Consider the following 14,631-nt stretch of genomic DNA (forward strand, 5'->3'; position numbering starts at 1 on the left):
CTGCTCAGCTGGTCTGCCTTCACGTTGTGAGCGCCTGGTAAGTACGAGGCTTTCAAGGTTATATTGTTGGTGATGCACCAGTTCCATAACCGGACTGCTTCCGCATATAAGGCATGGGACCAAGCTCCTGCTTGCCGATTTATATAAAACATGGTGGAGGTATTGTCTGTACTGATCCCGACTACTTTGCCTTGTATATGGTCTCGAAAGTGTCTGCAGGCGTTGAACACTGCTCTGAGCTCCAGTATATTTATGTGCAGTGATTGCTCCGTGGAGGACCACAGCCCTTGCATCACCTCTTTGCCCATGAGGGAGGCATCTGTAGCAAGAAAAACCGATATTTGTGGTTGGTGGAAGGGTACCCCTGTTAGCAGGTTCTTGGGGTTTACCCACCATTGCAGGGATTTGCGCACCTCTGTTGTGGGCGACACCACCCTGTGAACGGTGTGTGCTGCCGGTTTGTATACGCTCGCCAGCCAGTGCTGCATGCTGCGCATGTGTAACCTGGCGTTCTGTGCTACGAACGTTGCTGCTGCCATGTGGCCCAGCAGCTGGAAGCACATCAGAACCGGCACCGCAGGGCTGAAGGTGATGACTTGCATGAGGGAGCCGATGGCCCGAAAGCGAGTCTCTGGTATGCAGGGAATGTGGCAGAAGGAATGCAGTGCTACTGAAGGCTGGGAGGAATGAGTCTCCCAGAGGTCATCTGCGTGAGAATGCAAAAGGTGTGCATGTGTGATACCTTTTCAGGCAAAGCCTAATGGGTAGCAAGTAAGCCATGAGATTTGGTCTATTGTAAACATGTAGTTGTAAAATCACAATTTAAGCTGACACTTAAGGTGGGAGTTGTGAGATCTCACCAATGCTCTGGGTTGTTGTGGGGGGACAGGGCAGTCGCCTTAGCTGTGTAAGACATTGATTACACAGGGCTCCCTGGTTTAAAGCATTTTGAGAGAGAAGGGGAGGGGCATGGGTTGAGCCAGCTTGCTGAGTGCCTTGGCCCTGCCTATGCCTTGGCCATATAGCTATAAGCCTGGCTTGACTAACCCTCCCCACCTGTTAAAAGATAGAGCTGGATACTAGGGTGTTTGTGAAACCCCACACTAGAGATACCAAGAGCTGAAATCACAGAGTGGCAGCTGAGGCCACACAGAGCTGAAATCACTGGGTTCTGCCTTAGGGCAGTCCCAAGCAGTGGGGTTAGGACTGGTGGACAACAGCAGGACCAGCGGGCGGCCGGTAGGAGGAGCGGCGGCGGCAGACGACGGCGACCGGCGGGCGGCCGGTAGGAGGGGCGGCGGCGGCAGACGACGGCGACCGGCGGGCGGCCGGTAGGAGGGGCGGCGGCGGCAGACGACGGCGGGCGGCCGGTAGGAGCGGCGGCGGCGGCAGACGACGGCGGCCGGCGGGCGGCCGGTAGGAGCGGCGGCGGCGGTAGTCGACGGCGACTGGCGGGCGGCCGGTGACAGCCAGGGGAGGCTACAGACAAGTGGACAGCTAGTATTGCCCTGGTGATGTATATGTGGGCTTTGAGTTTGGGACTGTACCGCAGAGGGTACACCCTGTAACTGTGTGTGTGTGGAAAAGGGCCAAGAGCCCCAGCAAGAGACTGGGTTCTACTGCATATGGGGATGGTATCTGGGTAAAAGGGGTTTTGTCTCTTCTGTGCTGAGATATACTGCATCTGTCACTGTAACCTTGGGGTAGGTTACGGTCATCGAACAAGCCATTTCTATCTCAGACTCTGTGCTTGCGAGGGGGGGGGAGAACCGCCTTACAGGCACCCAGCACGGGGGTGAAATTGTCCCAGGCCACTGGGTGGGGGCTTGAGCCGGTTGATTGTATCCTTGATAGGAAAACCCCACAAGGGTTGAACCCGGCCCTTCTGGCAGGCATCTGGCGTTAACAGAAGGGTTACAGGTAGATACACTCTCGCTGTAATAGAATCTATGCGTGCCCCTATGAACTCTATGTCCTGTGTGGGGTCTATCTTTGATTTTGCCAGATTGATAACCAGGCCGAGCGAAGAGAACGTGCCTGCTGTGACGCATATCATGCGTAGTATCTCCTCCTTCGAGGCCCCTTTGAGTAGGCAGTCGTCCAGATACGGGAATATAAATACCCCCTGTCTGTGCAGGTAGGCTGACACCACTGCCAAGGTCTTGGTGAAGACTCTGGGGGCCGAGGAGAGGCCAAACGGTAGGACCTTATATGGAAAATGTTCTTTGCCTACCATGAACCGGAGGAATCGTCGGTGAGCCGGATGGATAGTTATGTGAAAATACGCATCTTGTAAGTCGAGGGCTGCGAACCAATCTCCATTGTCTAGCGCTGTAAGGATGGAGGCGATTGTGATCATCCGAAAGCGTTGCTTGCGCAGGTACCGGTTGAGGCCTCGAAGATCTAAGATGGGCCTCCAGCCTCCTGTCTTTTTCTCCATGAGGAAGTACCTTGAATAGGACCCTCTCCCTTGCAGTTGCTCCGGCACTCTTTCCACTGCCCCTATGAGCATGAGATGGTCTACCTCCTGCTTGAGCCTCGCTATGTGGGGGGCCTCCTGGAGGTGGGGCCTGGGTGGAGGTCATGGCGGTGGGAGCGACTGGAAGGGGATGGTGTATCCCGTGGCTATGATCTCCAGCATCCATTTGTCTGTGGTGATCCTTTGCCACTGGTTGTAGAATGGTCGGAGGCGATGGTGGAATAACCGCTTCGGATGATCTTGTGCGATGGTAGTGATGGCGCAGCCCCGGATCTGTGTGTCAAACTTGTGGCCTTTGGCCCTGCCCCGAGGACGCACGGCTCTGTTGGGAACATCGCCTGGGAGTTCTGTACTGCTGGTGCTGTCGATGTCGCCCTTGCTCGTAACCCCTGTGGTACTGGGGACGCTGCGTCTGGTACTGGTACCGTCTTTGTTGAGGGTAGTACTTTTTCTTTCTGTATGGAGGGGTGTAAATCCCCAGGGTCCTAAGTGTGGCTCTTGAATCTTTACTGGAATGAAGGACCGAGTCAGTTGATTCAGCAAACAGCTTCTGCGAGTTGAAGGGAAGATCGACTATCTTTGCCTGCAGGTCCCTCGGTATACCCGAAGTCTGGAGCCAGGAGTCCCTTCGCATCACCACTGCTGTAGCTGTGGAGCGTGCCGCTGTGTCCGCAACATCCAGGGCGATCTGAACTCCCGTCCTCAAGGCCGCGTAGCCTTCTTGCACGATGGCCTGGAGCACCGGTTTCTTGCCCTCTGGAAGCGAGTCCATGAGGGAGGTTAACCTAGTGTAGTTGTCGAAATTATGGTTCGCTTGATGCGCTGCGTAATTTGCCATTCGCAACAGTAGAGTGGAGGAGGAGTAGACCCTTCTGCCAAACAGCTCTAGCTTCTTGGCATATTTGTCTGTTCCCCGTCTTGAATTGAGATGTCTTTGATCTTTGTTGCGACGACTCCACCACCAAGGAATTTGGTTGTGGGTGGCTGAACAGGAACTCCATGCCCTTCGCCGGCACGAAGTATTTTTTTTTTTTATCCGCTCTCTTGTGGACAGGCGGAATAGTCGCAGGGGTCTGCCATATCATAGTGGCGGACTCCAAGATTGCGTCATCAAGCGGTATTGCTATTTTGGAGGAGGCCGGAGGTCTCAGATTTTTGAGGCGCTTATGGTGTTTCTCTTGCACCTCTGCTGTCTGGATGCCTTGCGTGAACAGCTCTTGAAACTGTTTGAGATCGTCCGGAGGATGGACGTCCCCCAGGGCCGTAGCCTCGTCCGGGGAGGAGAGCGAGGAACCACTAGGGTACGCCTCTCTGGACCCTTCCGGTTCCTGTTGGTGATGGTACATCCGCTCGCTGGAAGCTTGCAAGGGAAAAATCTCGGGGTTCCATAACCAGTTCCCCCTGAGATACTTGAGTCTCTGTCCCTGTTCACGATTGCCCTCGGGGATACGGGACCGTCTGTGGGGATCTTTCCCTGGTAGATTGCCGGTGGTGTCTATGCCCCGCGTGATAGGGGCGACCATGGCAGCATGGGCACTGATCTTGGGAAGGTGACCTAGACCACTCCCTTGGTGCATACCCTCTGCATCTGAGGGAGCGAGATCGTCGAGAGACCTGGGACACTGGAGAGAGCGATTTGTGATAGTACTCCAGCGGCTCAAACCCCAGGAAGGGTGAAGGTGGTCCCAGCCAGGGCGAGGCTGGTTGTAAAAATGGAGACGGGGGCTCCGGGTAGGCTAGGGGGGACCCCTGCCTTCTAGTTGGAGTCTGCAGCATGAGCGGAGGGCTGAGAGAAAGCAACTCTGCAGCCCTGTCTGGAGAGGGGCTGCGGTGCCTTGTTTTGTGTGCAGCCTTCCCCCTCCCTTTAGGGGGTAGCTCCGCCCCCTGACGTGTAGGGGATCTCGGCCCCGTCCGCACCGTGCTCGGCACACTTATGGGCGGTGCCGCACGGGTGGTGCCCTCCGGTGCCTGCAGGCTGCGTGCCTGCGCGCTCTGCACTGCCGGTTCCCCGGGGGTCGGTGCCGTTGCTTGCAGTGCCGCCGGTACCGGCGCTTGTTTAGCCGCCGCCCTGCCTGCGGTGCGGGACGGCTGTTTGATTATCGGAGGCTGAGCCGCCTCCACGTGGCTCTCCGTGCCGCCGCCGATCAGCTGTTGCTGCGGCTGGGGGCTGTGCGCTCCTCCCGTCCCGCTCGCTGTTGCTGCTGGCAGGGATTGGGCTGGGGAGACTTTCCTCCGTTTTTGCTCTGATGGGGTGAGGGAGGCGGCTTTCCTTTTATGGGCCCCGGAGGGTCCCTCCTGCTGCGGCCGCTCCGGCACGTCTGGTTGGAGGGCCTTGTCGAAGAGCAGCATTTTAAGCTGCATCTCCCTGTCCTTCCTTGCTCTGGCTGTTAATTTTGCACAGAAGGAGCATTTCTGCGTGACATGGGACTCCCCCAGGCACCTTATGCAGTGACTGTGCCCATCAGACGCTGGCATTGCCTCTCGGCAAGACTCATATTCCTTGAATCCTGAAGAGGACATTGTTGGTGAGTCTTTCAATTGTTAATGGGGTACTTAGCACCTTCTCTGTGCTGTTTTCCCCCTCTCCGATAGCCTGCCGCGGCAGGAGGGCTAATGGCCCTAGGCTCCTGGCCTCCGCTGCTCTGCTTGTTACTAGGACTGGACTGAATGCCGTCCCGCTTGTTGTTTCTTTCTTTTTCTTTTTTTTTTTGAAAATAACAACTGGCTAACTTAACAGTAGCCTAAGAACTTGAAAACTTTAAAGAAAAACAGTTAAAACCATTGAATACGCTAACTTGGCCGTAGCCCAGTCGGATTCCGTCTGCAGCTGACGGCGGTTAAGAGGAACTGGCGGGGACCGGATCGTGCCCATGGCCAGGAGCATGCAAGGGAGCGGCGCGCATCGGCGCATGCGCGGTCCGGCAGAAACTGCTTAGAAGATCCGATCTGCGGTGCCGGGCGAGCCCGACACCTAATGTGGAGCACCCACGGGGACACTCGAAGAAGAAGCGATATTTGTTCTTGCAGTCTCATCAATTCTGTACTCTTCTCGTCTATTTGTTGCATCCATAGAAAACAAGTTATATGGGCCCATCTTGCCCTTGCACCAGAAATATTCCCAGCCTGGTGCCATGGTTCAGCAAAACTCATGACCTGCTGCTCCCACTCACTCCTTACTTCTGTGTCCCCTGGTCCACCTCCCACCCTTGGGTGACTTAAAACATCCAGGGCCCCCTGCCAGAGCAGCAGGGCTAGAAAAGTCCTGCTGCTTGCTCCCCATGGCTGCCTATAAACTGTTATGTATACCCCTGCAGTCAGGGGAGGATTCGGATTTCTGTGCACTGCTCCAGCTGCTGGTACACATAACAAAAAAAAAATTCATCTCTTATCACCAAGGTATTTAAAAAAGTCTCAAAAACACATAGGTGGGTAACAAAACCTCAACCTGCAAGATAAAAACACAAGAATGGCCATACTGGGTCAGACCAAACATCTCTGTAGCCCAGTATCTTGTCTTTTAACAGTGGCCAATGCCATGTGCCCTGCGAAGAATGAACAGAAGACGTAATCATCAGGTGAGCCATCCTATGTCTATGTTTAGGCACTTGATTTCTAGGCTCCCAGATTTCTAGAGGTGCTGAGTATTTGCAATTCCCAGTGAATCAAGTGTAACTCTAAAAGCCCCTTTATGTCAAAAGGAGAAAGGTCTGGATCTTTATCTGGGGTACATAAACTGGCACTGTTCCAATAACTTGAATGGAGCTATATTGATTTACACCAACTGAAGGGCTGTCCCATTGTGTATAATTACTCCACTCATTCATTCACTTAAATCATGTCTGCCAGCAGTTACATAGCTCCAATGTGTGCATAAATCTATGTTGCACCTGTTGATTATCAGGACATCCACAGCAACACTCTGAAACAGAAGGAGATGAAGCACTTAACTTGGACATTAAAAAGAGTTTGATGTGTAAGCTTTATCTCTGGCTAAATAAAAACAGTTACACAACATGCTTCGACCAAAACACCATCCAAAGTTCTAGTGAACAAACTGCTTGGAACAAAACTGTTCTATGAATTTCATCCTAGGCAGCAGTTCTTCTCAATTTTATACTGGAACAATATATTGTAATTCAACATAAAACTCAATTGTTAAGTGTTAAAGGTAGAAGAATATGTTACGTTTCAGAATTTTTTCCCTTTGAAATACAGCACTACTTCTGTGTCCACACTAGCAGCTGCACTGTTTTATTGGAGTGCTCAGAAAGAACAACCAATCTTGGGAGAAAATCAACTGCTTTGTGTTACTCCTGACACAGCTCCATGAGAGCACCAGCACTTCCTAGAAAACCCATAAAAAGCAGCAGCAAAAATCCTACCAACTCCTACTAGATGTTACACTTGCATGGTTTGTTTTTATTACCAGCGGCAGCAATACCTTTTTATGAATATCAATTTACTGGCTGCACAGGCGTTAGAAAGCACAATGTAAGAGCAAAGGCAGCCTTAACATTATCTGTTTGTCCTTCTATGCCAAGAAATTGCTTCCTTTCTCTCTGTCTCTGTCATGAACACATTTTCCTTATTGTGGTTCATCTTAAAAATGAATCATCATAAATTTAAAAATATGTTCCTGCAAATCTCTGGTTGACACTGCAGTGAGAATTCATTTATTATGAGTCCACATGATGCATCAGAGCTCTGCTTTTATTTGAACATGACTTTTTTTCGCTCTGTTTTGATTCCACATTTGAAAATTGGTCCCAGCAATTCTTCACCAGACCCAAAACTTAACTGATTTGTTCACTGAAACATTAAATGCCAGCTAGAAGCCATGGAGACAAATAAAATCATTTACCAATTTAACATCAGGAGTTTCTTGTCTCAAGAAAATGTAGCACAGTTTTAGGAGTTACGAAAATCCACATGAGAGAGCAAAATCACTTAGCTTTACTCCTTTTGATCCTTAGGCTCAAGATCAAAGTCAAAAGATTTCCTCCACTGGTTAATTTCTAGATACAATTTTGTTAAAATTGTTTACTTTTCTGATTCTGAAAGGGCATTACATGCGTCATGCATTGGCCAGACTCAGTTTATGTATCGATTATGATCAGTGATTTTCTGAGTCAGTTGCTAGTGAGGGAAAAACAGACCATATACTTACATGCCCCATAATGCATCATTTTCTCTCTAAACAGTAGCAGCAAACAGGCACATCCAATACCGTATTACTTTCTTCTCTCATTCATGACGATGTCACACCCAGGCACTGTGATTCTGAAAAAGAAGTATTTCCCAGGTTCTAAGGATAGAGATACCCCAGCCAATCCATCATGCTTTGTGTGCTAATGATAGACTCATGCATAAGAGGCACCATAAGCAGTGAGAAGCAGCAAGCATGAAAAGAAGTGAATCAACTGTCAACGGTAGTGATCTGAAGGACTGCGAGGCTGTGATTAGAATTTTCAATCAGGGCTTCCACAATTCATCATGTTACCAAGGAAAGAACGTTTTTATAGGCATGTTCCTTCATCAGTCCTTCCTGCTATTAGCGTAGCACGTTCTAGGGCACATACACAAGAATTTATCAGATTTTGTTTCCTTACAGTTAAAAAGCATGTACTGTATCTTTGAAGCTTTAGGGAGAAGAGGGTAAAAGACATGCCAAGGCAGCGTAACCATCATTCCCTGTATGCACATCCAAAACTGGTACAAGAGGTTCTGTATACAAAATATAGAATTTCAGCAGAAATAAAGCAAAATGCACGTCCCCAACTCCCCGGCCCCCACCACATCCTTCTTCTGCAGTCATGCTTCCAGACAGTTATGTTGAAAGTACCTGCAGAATCTTTGACCTGGCTGCCCTTAGGGGATATCAAGATGAATAACATTTAACAGAAATCCATATTCAGAACTTGTTTACATGCTCCATGCAACTGTGAGTAACGCAAGGACAGAGTCTCTTCACAAAGAAAGCAAACTCATAGCCTAACTACACAAAACTGCTTCCATAATCCAATGCAGTTAAACCAAAGCCTTCATTCACAATATAAAAATATTTAAAAAAAAAAAAAAAAAAAGGATTGACATCCTGATTTAGAGCCTACGTAAATTCAGTCGCCATTTGTAGGGTTAAATTTTGAGCCAGCACATGGAATACTTAGGCAAACTGTGTTTCATTTAGGCTGTGTCTAGACTAGCCCCCAACTTCAAACGGAGCATGGTAATTAGGGTGTTGGGAGATTACAAATGAAGGGTCACAGTGCATATGCAGCACTTCATTAGGCTAATTCTACCCCGTGGCAACTTTGAAGTGTGAAACTTCTAAGTGCCGGCTTGTGCGTAGCCACGTGTCAGCCAAAACTTTGAGGAGTAAAGGGACTTCAAAGTAGCGCAGGCACTTCGAATTACCCGCAGCTAACCCGTGGCTACATGTAAGCCAGCACTTCAAAGTCTGACACTTCAAAGTTGCCACAGGGGAGACTGCACCACAGCACTTCATTAGTGATCTCCCAACACCCTAATTACCATGCCCCCTTAAAAGTTGGGGGCTAGTCTAGACACAGCCTTATAGAAGTAGACAGATAATCCTGTGATTTAGATTTCCAGCTTTGCCACAGAGACACTCCATGACCCTGGGTAAATCATTTACTTATTTGGGACCTGAGCTGTTTATCAGTAAAATGGAACATCATTTCCCTACTACACTCAAGAATTGTAAGAAAAAATTCACTGATCTGTGAGGTGTTCCAGTACTGTGATGATGTGCATCAACAAAAGATTATAATCCTGCGGTAAGATCTGGACTGACAGATACTTGTGCGATCATGGGGTCTCACTGAGCTCAGCAGGGACCTGTGTGAGTTAGGTATCTGTCTGACTGGATCTCACTGCAGAGTCAGTGTCTAAAAATCCAGATTGGCAGGGAGATAAACGAAGGTCAACCATCTATTAATGCATGCAAATAAAGCATTAATTTAAGATGAAATTTCCACCTTAAATTACAAGTAGCACTAAAAACACTCTATGCATGTATACAATGAATGCCTTAAGATTTTGCCCTCACTTTGAAACATGAAAAGACATGAGACTTTTTTTCAAGTTTCAAGTCAGAAACAATTAAAAAAAAATAGAACAATCTATTTCCAATAGCTAACTGGAATCAATTTAACCTTAAAATGGAGGCAAAAACATTTTACTAGACATTTAATTTTAAAATATTACAACAGTATTCACACAGCATACTGATGCACATGAATTTAAACACTGAAAAGTCTATTTTCCCTCTTAATCTATGTACAGTTCCTTTGAGATCTATAAATGTTAAGCAGGTGGACTAAGGAGAAACTATACCACTTGGATATGATTGCTGCTTCTATCCTAACCACAACACATACATTTTTGGTAATATTTATTTCAGCTTGCAGCCAGCAGGTACTCTTTTAAATTGCTACTTGGACATGTCTGTGTCATGTTTGATTCTTGGCTGCGTTAATTTCTTACGATACAGTAATTTCTGAAAACATAAGATTTTTATAGGCAGATGTTTCAGTCTTATTATCCATTAAAAGCTTTTTACGTGCTAACTTGTAAATCATTTTTACCAGTTACCTTGTTTAAACTAGAATCTCTTAATTATTTTCCCATTAAGAAAGAAATCAGATACTGCAAATTATCTGGGCTTGATCCTGCAATGTGGACAATCCCTTTTGCTCACACTAAGCCTCCCTGTAAGAGAAACCAGAGCTCCAGCGGAGCACAGTGGATTCAACCTCGCAGAGCTCATTACAGGACTGAGGTCCCAGAAGGGAGAACTATCTATACATTCGATGAAATGTCAGTCTGCCTCTCTGGCAGCTCTCTATGGATCAATCTCAATATGGCTGAAACAGAGCTTCTAGTCTTTACCTTCAGCCTCCCCTGCCACCTCCTTTCTTTGATCTACATGGACAACTCCAACCTTCTGCCTGACACTTGGGCTCAAATCCTAGGTGTATCTTTGATTTGGTTTTCTCTCTAGATACTCACTTGTAGGAAGTTATAGCAGTAAGGATGGATAGGAAAGGCTATATTTTAGAGATATTAAACAAAATACTCGCTGAAGTTCTCATCTCACACTTAACCACTGGCATTGACTTTCTCACCACTCTTTCTTTGAGCCCCTCTACTGCCCTTCCTTCTCTACTGGATCAAGCCTAAGATACCTGTCTTGACTTTCAAGGCTCTTTATGGCCTATGACCACCCTACCTAACATTCACTACTGAAATGTTGATTCCCACCTCTAACTGGGCAGCAATACCAGCCTCCATTGCTCACTTGTGAAATGTTTGAGAAAGCATCTTTATTCTTCTTCCTTACTGTCCATCAAACCTCTTTAGCATCCATAAAGCTACCTCATCATCATCTTCCAAATCCCTCCTCAAACATTTCCTTTGCCATAATGCCTTAAAAAAAAAGAAAGGTGAGAGCCATTAAGCCTGTGGTGCACAGAGACTACTGCCTAGGATACTGACCGATGCTGTCTAATTGTTTCCTTGTACTTCCCCATCTGTTTGTATCCATCTGTTGTCTCTTGTTTTATATGAGGTTTTAAGCTCTCTGGGCCAAGAATCTTTCTTAGGTCTTTGTATTGCACCTAGCACAGTGCAGTTCTGATCCATGACTGGGGCTCCTTGGTGCTACAAATATACAAACATACATTGTTTGTTAGACAGCTGCATTCTAGCACCAGCAACTCAAATCTTAAAGATATGTTCAAGAACCATTTCAACCCAATTTCAAATCTAATCTCCATTACAGAGCTGATGATAAATGTAAAACTGCATTTCTATTTTAATGCACTGGTGGAGAAAACATGGTATAAATCCTCTCTGTTCAGTAATCCTCACTCATAATCTGTTAGGGACCTATTTTGACTATTCCCTTGGCATGCACATCTCTCAGCATTTTCAAACTGCTGCAGATCATTTCAGCTGGTGAATGACTGCATATTCCTCTATTTATTCAGGGAAGAGAGCATTCAAACTATGTGGGTGTGAAAAGGCATGAAAGAAGAATTTTGCACTCTAACACATCTTAACATAGTTTCCAGCATATTCCACACGTAAAACACCTAAAGGTTCCTTTTTAGCCATAGAAAGAAATCATTGTAGGCCATGTACATGTATTATTGTGGTATTTAAACACCCTAGACAAATAGCTAGTAATGTATATTTTATTTGGCTAGTTAAATGCCATCTAATAAATGCAAGTTAAGTATCCACAATGAACTGAATCAGCATAAAATATCTATAAATGTCTAAATTAGCCCAGACGGGTAAGGTGACTCGTACTAACTCAACAACATTTCCACCTAAACAAAAGATTACCATTGCTTGATACAGTAGGCTAGTAATACAACAGAGCAGAATCATAGAGCACTAGAAGTGGAAGGGACCTCGAGAGGTCATCAAGTCCAGACCCCTTGCCATCAAGGTAGGGCCACGTACCATCTAGACCACGGTGCCCAACATGGGGCCCGCAGGCCACAATCCAACCGGCAAAGCCTTTTCATCCAGCCCACTAAGTCTTTTCCCGCAGATGTGATGCCATTTTATGTAAGCCAGCAAAGTGAGTATGGGGCAGGGGGTGCAGTCAGGCTCCAGCAGAGGTTGGCAACTGCAGCTCCAGACACTGCTGCGGCTCATATAATGGAATAAAATGCAATTGGTTTAACAGCCAGCAGGGTGGCAGGAGGGAGCTGGCCGTTTAACCAATTACATTTAGTTCTATTATTTCAGCGCAGCAGGGCAGGGAGCTGCTCGCAATCCAGGTGGGGGAAGCAAGGAGGAGAGCTGGGGGAGGGACAGCCAAGTCTGCCCCTGCTGGAGCCATACAGCCCTGCTGAGGAGGAGGAAGAGGAGGCAGTGGTGGAGGCCACAAAGGAGCAACGGCAGAACATGCAGCTGGAAGAGTTTGTCAGCTGAGGTGGGTTAATCCTGAGGATGGGATGGGGTGAGCTTGGCTTCAGGCTGAGAGCGGTTAATGCTGGGGATGGGGGACAGGCTTGGGGCTGATGGGGGGCTATTTTGTATTTGGCCCCTGGAACACGTAATAATTACCATGTGCCCTGATGAAAAAGGTCAGCCACCCCGATCAAGACCATCCCTTACAGATGTCTATCTAACCTGCTCTTAAATGTCACTAGCGATGGAGATACCACATCCTCCCTAGGCAATTTATTCCAGTGTTTAACCATCCTGACAGTTAGGAAGTTTTTCCTAATGTCCAACCTAACCCTCCCCCTTGCTGCAGTTTAAGCCCATTGCTCCTTGTCCTATCCTCAGAGGTCAAGGAGTACAATTTTTCTACCTCCTCCTTGTAATGTTCTTTTAGGTTCTCGTAAACTGCTATCAGGTCCCCTCTCAGTCTCTTCTTTTCTAAACCGAACAAGACCAGTTCTTTCAGTCTTCCCTTATAGTTCATGTTCTCTAGACCTGTAATCATTCTTGTTGCTTTTCTCTGGACCTTCTCCAATTTCTCCACATCTTTCTTGAAATGTGGTGCCCAGAACTGAACACAATACTACAAATGAGGCCTAATCAGTGCAGAGTAGAGCAGAAGAATGACATCTCATGTCTTGCTCAAAACACTTTTATTAGCATCCGAGAATCACATTTGCATCACACTGCTGACTCATATTTAGCTTGTGGTCCATGATGACCCCTAAATCTCTTTTCTCAGTACTCTTTGCTAGACAGTCTCTTCCCATTCTGTATGTGTGAAACTGATTAGTTCTTCCTCAGTGGAGTACTTCGCATTTGTCCTTATTAAACTTCATCCCATTTACCTGTTTATCTCCAGTTTGCCCAGATCACTTTAAATTATGACCTTATTCTCTGAAGCAGCTGAAACCCCTCACAGCTTAGTATCATCTGCAAATTTACTAAGCATACTCTCTATGCCAATATCTAAATCATTGATGAAGATGTTGAACAGAACCGGTCTTCCTGCAGAACCCCACTTGTTATGCCCTTCCAGCATGACTGTGAACCGTTCATAACTCCTCTCTGAGAGCTGTTAGCCAACCAAGTATGCACCCATGAGTACGTAACATGATTTAAAATAACTCTGTGCACTGGAAGGTTGGGGACAGCTGACAGAAAAGGAGACCAGGAAAACAGCTTTTAAATGAACTCTGTATCCCCTGGTATCCCCAGCTACCTGTCTTGTACCTTTTCCCTCTTTTCTTTCCTTCCCCACTTCCCTTATGACCACCAGTATGTAACCACATGGCCTGCCATAGTATCTGATGCCTCTCAGTCTCAGACAGAGCATCTTTACATGCCTACAAAGATAGGAGATGGCTAGATCTCAGCGCCTCTGATGCTCATCAATATAAATATGAATTAGTATTCACTGGTGTGCCTCCACTACCCCAAATTCAGAAAAGAACATGGTCATCATTAACCACTCAATCACTGTGATAGAGAGGTAGTCAACACTGCAGAGGACTGCAACAGGCCAGAGAGAAATTCCAGTCTTCTGGGCTATTCTCCTAGAATGGATCTAGGATGGACCTGTCAGCCAGAGTCACCTCCAAGACACAGAAAAAGCCCCCCAGTGCAATCTAAGTGTTTTATGGAAAGATTCTCTAATGTATTTCTGGTTTTCCCAGGTGGCTGCATTCTAGTTGTGTGCTATTATACATAACTTGTGAAACTATTGTTACAACTTCAATCCTTAAAGTTACAAGAAGATAAAAATAGGCCTGACCTTAGTAGACCTGTCTGAGTGAACCACTCCAGAGAGACAGATTTTGTCACTCTTCCAAAATCGTGACCATTGTTGAGTGAAGATTTTTTGTGCCCTCTCGTAATTAAAATAAACTAATTTGAAAATGACCTGGAAAGGTCACAGCACTTTCAGAACATCAGGAGCCATGTAGATATAGAGCCCTGCAAATTGGTGGCTATCCTCCTGATATCCACGAGTGTCCCCTTCCAAAGATACAGATATCCACAGCTCATTTTTTCAGATGCAGATACTAATTTTTGTAACTAGAACCCTACAAATTCATGGATATCCACTTTATGATTTGTGGGTATCCACACCTACAGATGTGGATATCAATCTTTGTATTGACACAGGGTGCTCGCTAGAGGTAAGA

At 46.9% G+C, this 14,631-nt stretch overlaps 1 protein-coding gene across 1 annotated transcript in view; it reads right to left on the reverse strand.

Annotated features, from left to right (window-relative positions):
- Positions 1-14,631, reverse strand: part of DAB1 (DAB adaptor protein 1) — a 277,887-nt gene that overhangs the window by 230,476 nt on the left and 32,780 nt on the right. Inside the window, exon 3 of the mRNA XM_075003144.1 lies at positions 7,647-7,759. The gene's annotated coding sequence lies outside the window, so the exon portion shown is untranslated. The remainder of the gene's footprint in view (positions 1-7,646; positions 7,760-14,631) is intronic.

This window comes from Carettochelys insculpta, chromosome 9, assembly GCF_033958435.1.
Source record: "Carettochelys insculpta isolate YL-2023 chromosome 9, ASM3395843v1, whole genome shotgun sequence".
Classification (NCBI taxonomy): domain Eukaryota; kingdom Metazoa; phylum Chordata; order Testudines; family Carettochelyidae; genus Carettochelys; species Carettochelys insculpta.